This window comes from Pelodiscus sinensis, chromosome 15 (assembly GCF_052426305.1).
Source record: "Pelodiscus sinensis isolate ZL-2025 chromosome 15, ASM5242630v1, whole genome shotgun sequence".
Classification (NCBI taxonomy): domain Eukaryota; kingdom Metazoa; phylum Chordata; order Testudines; family Trionychidae; genus Pelodiscus; species Pelodiscus sinensis.
Window position 1 is genome coordinate 17548171 of NC_143066.1, and position 16457 is coordinate 17564627.

The following is a 16457-nucleotide window of genomic DNA, read 5'->3' on the forward strand; positions in this document are numbered from 1 at the left end:
CAGGATCTCTACCAAGCATTTATAAACCTCAACTACCCACCCGGAGAAATAAAAAAGCACATTGAAAGAGCCAGACAAATACCTAGAAACCAACTACTTCAAGACAGACCCAAGAAAACCAACAATAGATCAACACTTGTCATCACCTACAGCCCCCAACTTAAACCTGTCCAACACATTATCAATAAACTACAGACTATCCTGGAACAGGATACTAAACTCCGAGAGGCTCTGGGAGAAAGACCCATAGTCTCCTATAGACAACCACCTAACCTCAAGATGATTCTTACCAACAACCACAGGACATACCACACTAATACCAACCCTGGTACCTTCCCTTGCAACAAACCCCGTTGCCAGCTTTGTCCACATATTCACTCTGCTGATACCATTATTGGACCTAACCAAGTGAGTTATAAGATCAAGAACACATATTCCTGCGCATCCAGAAATATAATTTATGCTATCATGTGCCGAAAGTGTCCGTCTGCTATGTACATTGGACAAACGTTTCAGATACTTTGCCAAAGGATCAATGCCTACAAAGCAGATATTAGACAAGATCACAAAGAAAAAACAGTTTCTTGCCATTTCAACTAGCAAGGACATTGTCTCAACGACTTGACTACCTGCATCCTGCTTCAAAGGCCTTTTAAGACTACACTTGAAAGAGAATCCTCTGAACTGTCATTCATGCTTAAATTCGACACTTCACACTTAAGTTTGAATAAAGACTCTAATTATCTTACCCATTACAAAGACAGCTTCCCCAATTATCACCTCTAATATCATTAGCACACAGACATTTACCTCTCCCGAACCCCCCTTCTGTTCTGAAATTTGATTTGTCCTTTTCATGTGTTCATTTTTTTAATTGTATCCTTTGGTATATATGGTTGTGACAATTTTCTTCCACTATTTGATCTGAGGAAGTGGGTCTGGCCCATGAAAGCTCATCACCTAATAAACCATCTTGTTAGTCTTTAAAGTGCTACATAGTCCTGTTTTTGTTTCAGCTACACCAGACTAACATGGCTACAATTCTATCACCAATGATCTTTAGAGAGATTTCTCTACCTTAATCAAAAATCTTTCGCCCATGCTGTCAAATGTAACCAAAGTGGATCAAGATGGTACACTTTCCCTAGCTGCTGTAAGAAGAAGGTCCAATAACAGTGGTAGTACTTTGAAGTTTCTCTTTGAAAGAAGGAGTAAGCCTGTGTACTACTGGGGTCTCCTGCTCTTGAACAAAACTAACAGCATAAGTGCTGAACCTTATGATAAATATTTGGAGTACCCCATACAGCTAAAATGTCCATGCTTATAACGTCTTTTAAGGACCTTTCATGTATTTAGGAGTCAGTCTGCTAACTGATTGAGGGATCTTGGTTCACACAGTGTACCATATAAACTTTATTATGAATACAGACAGTCCCCGGGTTACGTACAAGATAGGGACTGTAGGTTTGTTCTTAAGTTGAATCTGTATGTAAGTCGGAACTGGCGTCCAGATTCAGACGCTGCTGAAACTGACCGCCAGTTCTGACTTACATACAGAATCAACTTAAGAACGCCAGGCGTCCCCAAGTCAGCTGCTGCTGAAACTGATCAGCAGCTGATTCCAGGAAGCCCGGGGCAGAGCAACTCTGCCTGGGGCTTCCTGTAGTCAGCGCTGGTCAGTTTCAGCAGAAGCTGACTTGGGGACGCCTGGGGCAGAGCAGCTGGGGTTCTGCTGGGTTGCTCCAGTAGCGCCGCTCCTCGGTGCTCCTGGACCAACCCAGCAGCACCCCATCTGCTCTGCCCCAGGCGTCCTGATTCAGCCGCTGCTGAAACTGACCAGCAGTGGCTGAATCAGGACCTGGGGCAGAGCAGCTGGGGTGCTGCCAGGTTGGTCCAGTAGTGCCCAGAGCGGGCGCTGCAGGACCAATCGGCAGCGCCCCAGCTGCTCTGCCCCAGAGTCCAAAACAAAAGCCTGGTCTGCTGGGGGGGGGCACACTAGCTGCCCCCCCCCAGCAGACCAGGGACATGGGGAGCAGAGCCGCAGCGGCAGCGGGGTGCCGCGCCTCTGAGGCTTTGCTCTGGCAAAGCCTCAGAGGCGCGGGACCCCGCCGCTGCTGCGGCTTCAGTCCCGGTACCTGTGGTCTGCTGGGGACGGTCCCCAGCAGACCACAGGCACCGGGACTGAAGCGGCAGCAGCGGCGGTTCCCCACGCTTCTGAGGCTTTGCTCTGGCTTTGGTCCCGCTTCAGTCCCGGTGCCTGTGGTCTGCTGGGGACGGTCCCCAACAGATCACAGGCACCGGGACTGAAGCGGAAGCAGCGGCGGTTCCCCACGCTTCTGAGGCTTTGCTCTGGCAAAGCCTCAGAAGCGCGGGAACCCGCCCGGTGCTCCTGGTCTGCTGGAGACGGTCTCCAGTAGACCAGGGGCACCGGAGCAGCTTATGAACGGGGCTTTCTCGCCCCGGAGCTCGCAGGTAGCAATCCACCACCTCGACCTCCGGGGCGAGAAAGCCCCATTCGTAAGTGCGGATCTGACATAAGTTGGATCCGCGTAAGTCGGGGACTGCCTGTATACCATTCCCCAAATGGAGTAGTATCCATATGGCTCAGTTCCTCCTTGCCAGATACTCCAACAGCGGGGAAGGAGAGCAGGTCATGGACTGGACATAAGCAACACATCTTGAAGAACACCAAATACAAAACAGGTAACTGTCTTCTATTCGCTGAGTGTACTTGCTCATGTCCATTATAAATTAGGTGGTTCCAAACAGTACCAATGGAGGCAGGGAGGAGTTCATGCATGTGTAGAGCATAAGACAACTCTTCTGTCATCTGCCTGTTAAGTGATGGCATAGTGCACTGTGAATGTATGGACAGAGGATCACATTGCAGCTCTAAAGATGTCATGGATGAGTATGTGTGCTAAGAAGGCTGCCAACAATGCCTGTGTTCAAGTCAAATGGGCAGTGATGAGAACCCGCAAGCTCCTAACAGGTCTTTATGCAAGATGTGATTCAGCTGGAAATTCTCTGCAAGGAAACTGGAAGGCTTGGTTCTTTCTAGGTAAAAAGCCAGAGTCCTCTAGATGCCCAGTGTGCGAAGATGTCTCTCTTCACTGGTCTTGTGTGGTTTAGGACAAAACACTGGGAGGACTATGTCCTGGTTCACATGGAAGGAAGACATCACCTTGAGAAGGAAGGTAGAGTAAGGGGGCACAACTAGACATTGTCTTTGTAAAAAAATTTGCATAGTGGTTCTGCGTTCAAGACCTTAATCTCTGAGGCTACATCTAAACAGCAGCGCTACTTTGGGATAATGTCCATTATTTCAGGTGTTAATATACTGATATAAATAGTTCTGATTCTAGAATTGGTCTCCACACTACAAAACCACAACATAATTTTGAAGGACTAAACCCAACTAAATCATTCCAGCCAGGGCTTTGTCAAGCCTCAGCTTAAAAACTTCTAAGGATGGAGATTCCACCACTTCCCTAGGCAACCCATTCCAGTACTTCATCACCCTCCTAGAAAGATAGGCTTTTTAAATATCCAATCTAGACCTCTCCACTACAACTTGACACCATTACTTCTTGTTCTGTCACCTACCACCACTGAGAATAACATAGCTCTATCCTCTTTGAACCCCCTCTTCAGGTATTTGAGGGCTGCTATCAAACCTCTCCTCCCCCCATTCTTCTCTACTGCAGACTAAGTAAGTCCTGTTTCCTCAGCCTTTCCTCACAAGTCATACACTCCAGCTCCTTTTTGTTGCCCACCACTGGACTGTCTCCAATTTCTCCACATCCTTTCTGTAGTGGGGGTTCAGCAACAGAATCTTTTCAAACCCTCTCTTTTTCTGTCACCTTCTTATGCAGATTTTACCATGAGATAAAGTGATCAGCCCATAGCTGGGCATTTTGAAGTTATTTTTTAAATAGTTAGGATAATAAAAGAGTAGCTAACATGTCAATGTACGAGAAAATTCATCTTAATTCTTCATAAGAGGGCAAGATTACATCCAATTCTAACTCTATGTCAGCTACGGAGCCATTATACTGTTGGCTCTTCACTGAAGGACTCTTTACATGGTTCAAAACATTTCTGAGGCTATGATAAAGACCATGGTCAGTGGAAGCTGATACCCTAGAAGATATAAATAGATCAGTCAAAAGTAACAATGAGAAGACTGCTGAGCTAGGCAGAATTTGTGGAAAGATAGGTTGGCAGAATTAGCCTTTAATCAGTGGAAAGAAACAGTCTCCTGGGACACAATCTCAAGGTAATTCTGTAACTCAACAACAATGTCCTTTTTAGTGACTTAAACATTAGGGTAAAATCGTGAATGTGAGAGAAGTGGATAACACAAAACAGAATGATTCCATCTATATCTAGAGTGAACAGGGTATTCTTTACAGGCAGTCCCCGAGTTACGCGGATCCGACTTACATCGGATCCGCAGTTACGAAAGGGGCCGTTCCTCTCCCTGGTCTCCAGCAGACCAGGGAGAGGAAGCAAAGCGGCGGAACACGTGGGCAGCGGACAGGGCTGTCCGCTGCCCACGCGCTCCGAGGCTTGGCTCTGCTTTGCCCCCCCCCCCTCCCTCTGGTCTGCAGACCGGGGGGGGGGAGGCAAAGCAGAGCCAAGCCGCGCAGCGCCCGGCCAGCTGACAGCCTGGACGCGTCTGGGCTGTCAGCTGGCAGCGCGCTCCGTAGCTTGGCTCTGCTTTGCCCTCCCCTCCCCCTGGACTGCAGTTTCAGCACTGGTCAGTTTCAGCAGCGGCTGAATCAGGACGCCTGGGGCAGAGCAGCTTGGGTGCTGCTGAGTTGGTCCAGTAGCGCCGAGGAGCGGCGGCGCTACTGGACCAACCCAGCAGCATCCCAGCTGCTCTGCCCCAGGCGTCCCCAAGTCAGCCGCTGCTGAAACTGACCAGTGGCTGACTACAGGAAGCCCCTGCCCCGGGCTTCCTGGAATCAGCCGCTGATCAGTTTCAGCAGCAGCTGACTTGGGGATGCCTGGGGTTCTTAAGTTGAATCTGTATGTAAGTCAGAACTGGCATCCAGATTCAGCCGCTGTTGAAACTGATCAGTTTCAGCAGCGGCTGAATCTGGACGCCAGTTCCGACTTACATACAGATTCAACTTAAGAACATGCCTACAGTCCCTATCTTGTACGTAACCTGGGGACTGCCTGTATAATAAATAGCTTTACTTCTTAATTACTTTAGTCTCAACTTTTACTATTATACTTGGCAAAAACATATACAAATATATTAAATTGGAAATCTTCCCCATAACACCCATTTGTGCTATCACCAAATATATAGATTATTTCTGGACTGGAAGACTGGCATATTTGTATATTTCCTCATTGTTCCGCCCATCACCATAATGGAGTTGTTTAGTTTGGATTTTTATTGGGAAGTTTCCAGGAAAAAAAAGGAAAGAACTGACATTGCCATCTGCTAATAAAAGCAAAACCAAATAATCTCTTAAAGCTCTTAATAAGACATAAGTATTTCCTAAAATATACTTTTAAAATAGTTTTACTGAAAAGCTTTCTCTGAAAATTGTTGCTTTGCCAAAGCCTCAGTATCAGGCTGCAGTTATGAATCCTATCCTGTAACAGAGATAACATAAAAAGGCAGAAACAAGCCATATTATAGCAGTACACAGTACTAATACGCCATGGATTGAGGTAAGTACAGGTGTGTTGTGATAATATAAGACAGTGATGGGTAACTTTAGGCTAGTGACTGGGCTGTATGAGTGGCCCTCCATCTCAGAGGGCCTTATATTGATGTAACCAAGACTTTCTCCCGGGATAGGGTAGTTTTGCTAACTGCACTTAAATACCTAGAATTTGTGGGGTGTGCCAAATGAACCATAGCAGTACTTCGAGTGGGTTCAGGGGAACTTAACGTCTCTCACAGTCAATGTTGTGCGCAATCAGCACACACCTCACTTCACATACCCTTGCTTTACGTGTGTGTCATTTTAGTAATACTGTTAGAAAAAAAACCATGTGGCTGGAAACCAGAGGAATCTGGCAATTCTCTGTGTGGGAAAAGATAAACAAAATGTTTAATGGGTCACACATAGAACCCCAATGGGCTGCCGATGGTCCATGGACTGCAGGTTGTCTACCACTGCCACAAGATCAACTCCATAAGAATAGATTCTGCCAAAAGTGTTTTTGGGTTTCCATTAACTGTTGGAATTAGAGATACTTTATACTTGTCAGAAAATCAGTATAGGCTAAGCCTTCTCTGAGGTTTCAGTGTAGAATCTGTGCCCTAAATAATAAAAAGCATAACATTTTCCAGGTAGCATGAAATGATTCCTGCCAGGCAAAAATACAAAACCCACAAAATTCATTCTCTAATAATGGTTTTATTTGGGATATGATAAATTATTAACAGGAATTAAATGTTCTTTCCCCGCCTTTATTTTTTCAACTTCATGATCACATTTCATTGCCATATAATTCTGAAGCACACAGTCTACCATTCTGAGTGGATGACGGTGCTGCGTATTTGTGCATATTTTATTATAGAAGTGCCTAAGGGTATGTCTACACTACCCCGCTAGTTCGAACTAGTGGGGTAATGTAGGCATACCGCAATTGCAAATGAAGCGCAGGATTTGAATTTCCCGGGCTTCATTTGCATAAGCGGGGCGCCGCCATTTATAAATCCCCGCTCGTTCGAACCCCGTGCCGCGCGGCTACACGCGGCACGAACTAGGTAGTTCGAACTAGGCTTCCTAGTTCGAACTACCGTTACTCCTCGTGGACTAGCGGGGTAGTGTAGACATACCCTAAGAGCCTCAACCAGGATCAGGCTGATTGTGCTAGATATATAAATGAATAATAAAAGCTGTTCCCTACCTTGAAGAACGTAAAGTCTAATAGGACAAGATACAACAGGCAGAGGGAACAAGGGCAGTGAGATAAGCGAAAAAGAAGAAAGAACCCCAATTGTGTATACTGGCCAGATCTACACAACTGGATGGTTTGAGAACTTTTTTTCTCTTTTAAAATGTGGCATATATGAACAGAGAAGTGGCTTTTGATTCCACTGGAAGGTAAGCACTTTAACTTGCACTGATAAGACCTAGATGTTCTGCTAAATTTGGCGTTTGGCCTTCACTGTGCTATTGGTGCAAGACAGCCATGTTTCCACACAATCTCAAGTGTGCAGCAGAGATATATTCTTGACCTAGCACTATTTCTGTCAAATTATTCTTGCCACTGCACACACCACAATCAAGGATGATTAAGAGCTGTTTACCAAACAAAACTGTGGTAACAATCCTGACTTGCTTATGAAGATGCCAGAGAATTTCAGCCCTGCCCTTCAAAATTTTCAGGATATCACACACACTATGGAGTTGCATATCTCATGGCAGAAGACCTAGGTCCAGAACTTTGGAGCTGAAGCATCAAAATCCTTGGTACAAGTGGGGTTGAACACTGTGAAGTGTATTTATGAGTCCATCTACCTAAGATTCAAGCAGAGATCAAACAGTCACAGCAAACTGGGTAGCCTTCAATAAACAGCTCATGCTGTCTACTGCATGAAGTCCATGTGTCATTTGAAGATGCAAAAACAACTCTGCCTTGAGACAAAGTTCAGGAACTCTCAAACTTTTATATTTCCTGTATTCCTAGAAGGGTCAGGAAACTGGACCTTCTAGTAGGGAGACTTGGAATGGCCAGAGACATTCCATATGCACTGTCAGTGCCAAACCCTAGCATGCCATGATCCTAGCTAGTATTGGGGTGGCCATGAGGCTTGGCATTTGTGAATTTGAATGAATAGCGAGAACTGAGTACTTTACATATCTAGTATGATGCTGTCAACTACAGTCACTCTGGCTGAAGCAAAGAACCCCACTATTTGTTGTTCTTATTGTTTTGGATGATGATGATCTTACTCTATTCAACCTAGAAACTATATGAGCAGGTGACAATGGGCATAATAGTGCCAATAGTGGATGGATAGTTGACTGATGACCAAGCCTGTTTCTGACCAGTATGTTCATGCTGGGGACAAGTTGCAAACCTAATTTAATTCATTACAGATGGTTTTGAAATATGTAAAACACATGGCCTATGTTTGTTGCTAAGTCAGCTGTTTATGACACTATGAACAACTATATGCTTCTATTTAAATTGGCAAGAATTGTGAGGAATAGCAAGATGCTCCATTTCATTTCTTTGTAGCTTAAAAATCAACATTTTTGTGTCAAGATGGGTGGTCAAAAAGTCAATTGCTTACACAGTAATGTACTGCTCCAAGGATTAGTGCTATCATCCTTGCTGTTTAATATTTACACAAATAACCAATCAGAATTCCCCTGATATGTGAAGATTCAAGTGATCTCTGCATTGCCATCCAATTGAAAGAAAAAGAGCACATTTTAGATGGATTCCTAAGCTGTACTCAGAAAACGTTGTCGTACACGGTTCTTGAATGTCAACCCTAGCAAGACACAAGTGTACTCCTTTCACTGAAACATTGTGAGACTGAGAAAAAACTTCAGATATTGTGGGATAGTACAATAATTGAGCATTAAAAGAATATAAGAATGGCCAAACTGGGTCAGACCAAAGTCCATCTACTCAAGTATCCTGTCTTCTGACAGTGACCAATGCATAGGGAATGAACGGAAGTGATCCTGTCCAGCTTCTGATGATCAGAAGCTACAGACTCAATTTAATAGCCATCGATGGACTTATCCTCCATGAAAATATCTAGTTCTTTTTTTAACCCTCTTAAAAGTCTTCACAACATCCTAAAGCAAACAGTTGACTGTGTGTTGTGTGAAGAAATACTTCCTTTTGTTTGTTTTAAACTTGCAACCTATTAATTTCATATTCTTCTGTTATGGGAATATAAATAGCTTTTCCTTCTTTACTTTTTCCACACCAGTCATGATTTTATAGACTTCTATCATATCCTCTGTTAGCTGTCTCTTTTCCAAGCTGAAAAATCCCAGTCTTCTTAATATGGTAGCCAAACCTCTAATCATGTTTGTTGTCCTTTTCTGAACTTTTTCCAGTGCCAAGATACCTGTCTTGAGATAAGTGACCACATCTGTATTCAGTATTCAAGATGTTGGCATACCATGGATTTATATAAAGGCAATAAGATATTAATAAAAGGACAGAGAATAAGACAGAGAATGATTCCTAACATTGTTTGCTTTTTTGACAGCTGCTGCACATTGAGTACGTTTTCAGAGAACTATCCACAATGATTCCAAAATCTCTCTCTTGAGCAGTAACAGTTAATTTAATCCCCATCATTTTATATGTATAATGGAGATGGTGTTTTCCAATCTGCATTACTTTGCATTTATCAACATTAAAAAAATCATCTGCCATTTTGTTGTCCAGTCACCTCATTTTGTGAGATCCTTTTGAAGCTCTTCACAGACTGCTTTGGACTTAACTATCTTGAGCAGTTTTGTATCATCTGCAAATTTTGCCACCTCACAATTTACGCTTTTCTCCAGATCATTTATGAGTATGTTGCATAGGATTAGTCCCAGTACAAACCTCTGTGGCACACCAGTTGTTACCTCCCTTCATAATGAAAACTGACCATTTATTCCTACCCTTTGTTTCCTATCATTTAACCAGTTTTCAATCCATGAGAGGGCCTACCCTCTTCTCTCATGACAGCTGGTGTACTTGAGTGAAGGGAAGCCAACTTTTAAAGAGCATATCAAGAAGCTGAAAAAGTGAACTCTAGATTTTATGAACTCCAGAAACTGGCCAACACAAAATGAAGAACTGGCCACACACTACTCTGTGCAGCCAATCTCAAACTATGTTACTCAGCAGAGCACTGAGCCCCAGTATGGTCATGCTTGAGCCATTAACACAAAATTGATATTGAATTCAGTCAAGCCTGTAGGATCATAACAGGGAGTTTGAAACTTGACTCCCACATAGTAATTCCTTCCTTGGAGGAATTACACAACCGTATTTCAGTAAAAATGAGAGACAAAGACAGGTGCATAATCCAAGACTTCAATTGTATGGACATATTCCACTACCCAAGAAGTGGAAGTACAGAAAGATAAGTGACAATAGTATGTCTTGGCTACAATGCTGAAGTGACTAACAATAATGATGATCACTTCCTGAATCAAGCACAGTTATCCATGTAATATCACTCATATCACAGAAAATACTCGCTCTGTCTCAAAAGTCCTCGGTCAGAATCTTAGAGTCATAGATTCCAAGGTCAGAAGGACCACTGCGATCACCTAGAACAGTGGTTCTCAACCAGAGTACAGGGCCTTCTGATAGATTGTGAGTAGGTTTCAGGAGGTCCGCCAAGCATAGTTGGTGTTAGACTGAAGCTGAAGGCCCACTATGTAGGATTGAGTCCCACCATCTGCGGCCAAAGCCTGAAGAACTTAGCTTCACAGTGTCCCCCATGGTATGGAATCTCGGGCAACTATCCTGCCTGATACCCCATAATGCTGGCTCTGGTTTATATATCCAGAAAAACAGTTGTTTTGTCACAACTGGCCGTGAAATTTGTATAGTATGTTAGGGAAGGGGAGCCTCAGAAGGAAAAAGGCTGAGAACCCATCATCATTCTAGCCTTACCACCTTCATGACACAGGCGACAGAATCTCCCCAAAATAATTTCTAAAGTATATCTTTTAGGGAAACATTCAATCTTGATTTAAAAATTATCAGTGATGGTGAATCCACTACAAGCGTTGGTAAGTTATTTCAACCCACAAAGACCTGAAACATGTACATAATTTTAAGAATGTTATAGTACTACTAGGATGCTTACATTTAAGCATGTATATAAGTGTTTGGAGAAATAAGGCCTATATAAACCTCGCCACTGCATGAACTAGGCTAGTGAAGACAGATACAACTGTTTTATAACTTATACGATCTGACATATCTCTTCCACCATTCTGCTAATCAAGGGAATAAAGTCTCAAAACTGCCTCTGAACAAAAGCTATGAACTGAGCTGTCAGCCAAATCACTGGTTAGCTCTAGATAAAACCAGCACTTGACTGAAACATTAAAATTTGGCTTGCAGATTCTTAGTAACTCCTTTTAAATTTACTCAAAGGGAGTAAATATAGCAATCATTTAAAGAGCTACTTTCTAACAAAATCAATTGTTAACTTTATCTCATTGTTACAGAGTAATTTCTTTGGTACCTAATTAGAAAAAAAATGCAAATTATCAGAATGCCAGCCCCTCAGCTAGTGTAAAATCAGTGCAGGTCTGTCTACCAATTTCAGTGGTACTGTGCTATTTTTCAGCAGGCAAAGATCTATTCCACAGAAGTTAGAGTTTCCAGTATTAGTATCTCATTTAGTGTTAGTACATCAGGAAATCTCTATATCTAGAAAGGAATAAAGAAGATGGTGTATAGGGAACAAAAAGTTCTTTGGCAACCAAATATATAAAAAAATGCACCTTAGTGTTCTGAGATACATTTCAGTCTACTTTGTGGATTACATAAAAGTAGTTTAATTGCTCTCCATCTCCCAACAGTGAATACAGTTAAGAGTTCTCATACTGTAAGATTCAAAGATGTGCAAAAGGTTAAGAATGAACAGAAATAAAGAAAAAAAGCACTGAGGCACATCACTTAATGCCTTACTGTTTGAATACATGGAAGCAAGCATATATAGATAGGGACAAGTTCATAATCATGAATACATCATATCATTTTATGTATGGTCTATTTAAGCATGATATTGTCTTATTTCTGGAGTAATGATAATTGTGTGAATGATAGAACTGGTGAAAATAAAAGGTACTATATTATTAATGCATCCTAAGTAGACAGACCATTATCAAAGTCAAGATTTTTAGCTGGTATGGTATTCCTGGACTGAATTGGTAATACAGTATACATGCTATGGAAAAGAAGTCTCCAAGCAGTCATATGTAATCACTAAAACTGGAATGTAAAGAGGCCAAAAATAAATTGATAGCTGTCCTGTAGGAACAATGCTATCTATACTGATTGACAGACTTTCATCACTGCTTCTTGTCTTGAACAAAACCAGAGCTCACACTGCCCATAGTTATACTATTCACTAATTCCCAATGGTATGAATTTCAGATGGAACATACACTGTTTGGTTTTTAAAGTAAGTGGTATGAAGTGGGGCATCCATATGGCTGTTGAAAGTTCAGACTGTTTAGGGAATTTGTTATAAACACTGTAAATCTATGGGGAGGGAATACTAAAATAATGTATGTTCCTCTTAAATGATTACACTTGAGGAAAAGGCAAAAATAATCTAACATAGCTAGAAAAAAATAGGTTTTATATGCTCTCTACACAATTCTCTAATTATTTCTCCCAAAGATAAAACATCATAGATATTAACTGTTTAGATAAGAACAGAGCTGATGGAAAATGGCATTTCCAGCGTTCTGCCTTGGAAATTAATAAGAGTTCTGACAACTCTGCTGCTGCTCTGGCTGCCATGGAAACACACAGTGCTGAAAACAGGACAGATTCCTTTAAACTAATTGTTGTTCCACAAAAAAAAAAAAACTCGGTGGTAGATTTTTTTGAGAAGGTGTTTTTTTTTTTTTATGAAACAGAGATTAGTTCAAAGCAATTTCTCCTGCTCTGGTTGAGCCAAAGTCTCTCTAAGTGGCTGGGCATGAAATATAGAGCCACAGTAACAAGGGACACAAGATTTTCTGGTTACATCTAGCTAGCTATCCCTTCTACAGAACAGGAGTTAGGTACTTTGAAGTAACAACATACCTGTAACTGTTATTTGACATTGTAAGTGAAACATAAGACACAATGACAAATTAAAGTTATACAAAGCAGCACAGAATAGTGTAGCAAGAGGTAAGTGAATAATGTAGCTAAATAACACAAATTTTGGATTAGCTAGAATACTGAAGTCACAGTTTCAAATTCCAGGAAAGTCAAATCCATCCTTTATATAAATAGAGCAACATGTAGGTAATTCTAGTGTGTATCTACTGACTAGTATTCCCTGTATAGTGTGCGCTTGCGCAGCTGCTCAGGAGAGATTCAAATGTCACCCAGCTGATTAGCAGAGCTCTCATAGCTAGGGTTTCTGTTTCTACAGCTGGTGCCCATCCATGCCTCAGTGCACATACAAAATTATTTCATACATGGATGGAAAAAATTAGAGGGAACATTGCTTTTGACTACTACTAAAAAAAAACCCAGGGCCTGTGTGTTCTATATGGATTTTAAAGATTTTATGGTACTTTCCTAAAGAGAAGGAAAACGTCAAAATGCTGTATCATACATAATGGTGACTCTCCATCTCCAATATGCATGCCAATGGTGTGATACAATATTTATATAATTATAAAATATTTTGGAATTAAATCTTACAAATGTTTTGACTTTTCAGAGAATGTTTAATTGCTGGATATATTAAACTGAAAATTCAAAATGTAAAAAATTAGGAGGTTTGGAACAGTAGCTGTTCTTTCTGCTATTTATTATTCCATGTAGAAGCTTGTGAAGGATTATGGAATATGTTGTTTCTCATTCTGTATTACTCATCCTGTGTGTTTCCAAAGTCACAAATTTGATGATCACATTGTGTTCTTTTGGTTTCCATAGCATCCATAAATTTGATGTTAACACGGTATTCGTTTGATTTCCACTGCAGAAACACTGAATTCATTACAAAAGAAGTGCTAAACTGCCTGTGATCTGGGGAAATGCCTAGAGATGAACTGCATAGTATCTCATGGGCAATAATGAAATATATTAAAAGTTTTTGGACTCACTTCCCATCTATTATAAGCAGGGCTCGACAAATAATGCAATCTACTCGCCCATGGCGAGTAGATTGCAACCCGGAAGAGCCGGGTTTGGGCGATCTGCGCATGCGCAGATCGCCGGACAGCGCGGCTGGCAAGCGGGGCTCGCTGCAGTTCGGCGAGCCCTGATTATAAGAAATAAATAAATACATTTTGAAAATGATCTTTAATATAATAAAAATCACTAATTCACAATGAAAAAAAGCTGTCATCTTCATCTGATGGCCGTTTGTGACAAAGAAAGTTCAGCTGAGCAGACAAATACATTGATAACAGATTCGGATTCCTGGACTTATGTGTACATTAAGGTCATTTAAATGATTAGAATCAGAGTTCTCCATAGAGTTATTTATTATTATTACTACTACTACATTAATATATGCATGGCTTATCCATTTTATATACAGTTCCTTTTTTACCAGGGGGTCTGGTGTGGGACTGCAGCAGAGGTGTTGCCCCATCCCCCACCAGGGCAGCAGAAACCAGAGCAGTCCAGCAGCGTGCTCCACTCCATCCCGCTGCCCTTTCCCAGCCTTCTGCATTCAGCTTCACCATGATGGCAAGAGTGTCCTGGGGCCAGGGTGATCTGATTCCTGCTGCTGTGGTGAAGCCAAGTGCAGCTGACTTGGAAGGGGTGGCGGGCCAGGGTAGAGCAGAAGAGGGTGCTAATGAGACACTTCGCAATTGCAAATCCGCAGGGGATTTAAATATCCCCCGCGGCATTTGCATTTACATGGCTGCCGCTTTTTTCTGGCTTGGGGATAAGCCAGAGAAAAGCGCCAGTCTAGACGTGATTCTCCGGAAAATAAGCCCTTTTCCAGAGGATCTCTTATTCCTACTTGAATAGGATCTCTCTTATTCCTACTTGAAAGTAAGAATAAGGGATCCTCCGGAAAAGGGCTTATTTTCTGGAGAATCACATCTAGACTGGCGCTTTTCTCCGGCTTATCCCCAAGCCGGAAAAAAGCGGCAGCCATGTAAATGCAAATGCCGCGGGGGATATTTAAATCCCCCGCGGATTTGCAATTGCGATGTGTCTCATTAGCATCCCTTTTCCGGAAAGGGATGCCAATGTAGACACAGCCTATGTGTGTGTGGGATAACCCCACTGCCGCCCCACACCAGGCTATCAGTAATCCCCTGGGCCGCATCCATAGGACAAGTTGAAGTGGCCGCTGTGGGGTCCTCAAAGTGCAGGGCCTAGGACAGCCATTCCAAACCGTCCTATGGATGATCTGGTTCTGCCCTTAAGGTCCAGAGAACAGGGATGGTCTTGTAGGTAAGATACAGGACTGGAACTCATCAAACCTGGGTTCAACTTCCAAACTACTACAGATGTACTCTGTGACTCTAATATGTGGTTGTGGTTTCAATCCTACAAAGACTCAGATAAGCATGATTAACTTTATGCAGAGTTATCTTGATTTAGCAAAGTACTTAAGCATATGCTTACCTTTAAAATCAATGGGAGTTAACCATGTGCTTAAAGTTACTTACATACTAAAGTGATTGCTGAATAAGAAGAGTTTCCTGAATCAGGACCCGTTAGTAGTACCGCAGTTTAGAGTCATGCTTACTGGTTAACTAGGTGACTGGTTAACCTTTCACATCCCTACTAAAATGTACAAAAGATTTTTCTATACTTATTAATTTTATATCATACTTTGACATTAATTACTGAACAATAAAAAGGGAAAATTCTATTTTATTAATCTGGTCTAAGATGCCATTTAAACTAATTTGCAAATCTACCTTGATGTTCTAGTGACAAACAAAAAGGTTCAGTTTTGGGATTGTAATTTATAACGCCACCAGGACATTTTGAGGTTATGGTAATTTATACAGTTCAGATACATAGTTTTATATTATTTTTTATGTAAATGACACTGCAAATTGTTTATTTGAACTACAATAGAACAGGATTTTCTAAAACAGGCTTATTTGACATTTACATTTTTACGCTCTTATTAAAATATAGTCTTAATGCGTCTACACAGCACCCTAAACTTGAAATAAGATATGCGATTTCACTACGCAAATTGCGTATCTCATCTCAAATCTATTTTGAAGTAGCTTATTTTGAAATTTGGCAGGTCTATTCAGCACCAACGTTCGAAATAATGTGCTATTTTGAGCTATCCCTTAACCCTCATGCAACGAGGTTTACTGGGATAGTAAAATAGCGCAGCTATTATTTCGAAAAATATTTTGCAATAATGGGTGGCCTGTGTAGACGAGGGGGAGCTATTTCGGGATACCTCCAGTATCCCGAAACAGCCATGCAGTGTATACATACCCTTAAACTACTTTCACCCTTCCTTACCTTGAAATCCTTTTGGATGAGTGGTTTTACAGATGGTATTCACTGATGGCCAGAACCGTGACAATTCTCACAGTAAAGCTCAGGAATGAAGAAAGTAGAGATCTGCTGGTTAGGTGATTTACTGTAATTCTAGATGTGTTAACTATCTGAATGTCCTAATGTGTTTTGCTTAAGTATGCTAAATTTTAAAATCCCAATAAAGTTAATTTCCCACTAATACAGAATATTGTGTACGTCTCCCTTTTTGATTAGTTATCCTTTAAAAAAGAAAATGTTTGTTACTAAATGTTAAAAGTTACAAT

At 41.6% G+C, this 16457-nt stretch overlaps 1 protein-coding gene across 15 annotated transcripts in view; it reads right to left on the bottom strand.

Annotated features, from left to right (window-relative positions):
- Window positions 1-16457, bottom strand: part of MRTFB (myocardin related transcription factor B) — a 271179-nt gene that overhangs the window by 95254 nt on the left and 159468 nt on the right. The window lies entirely within an intron of this gene.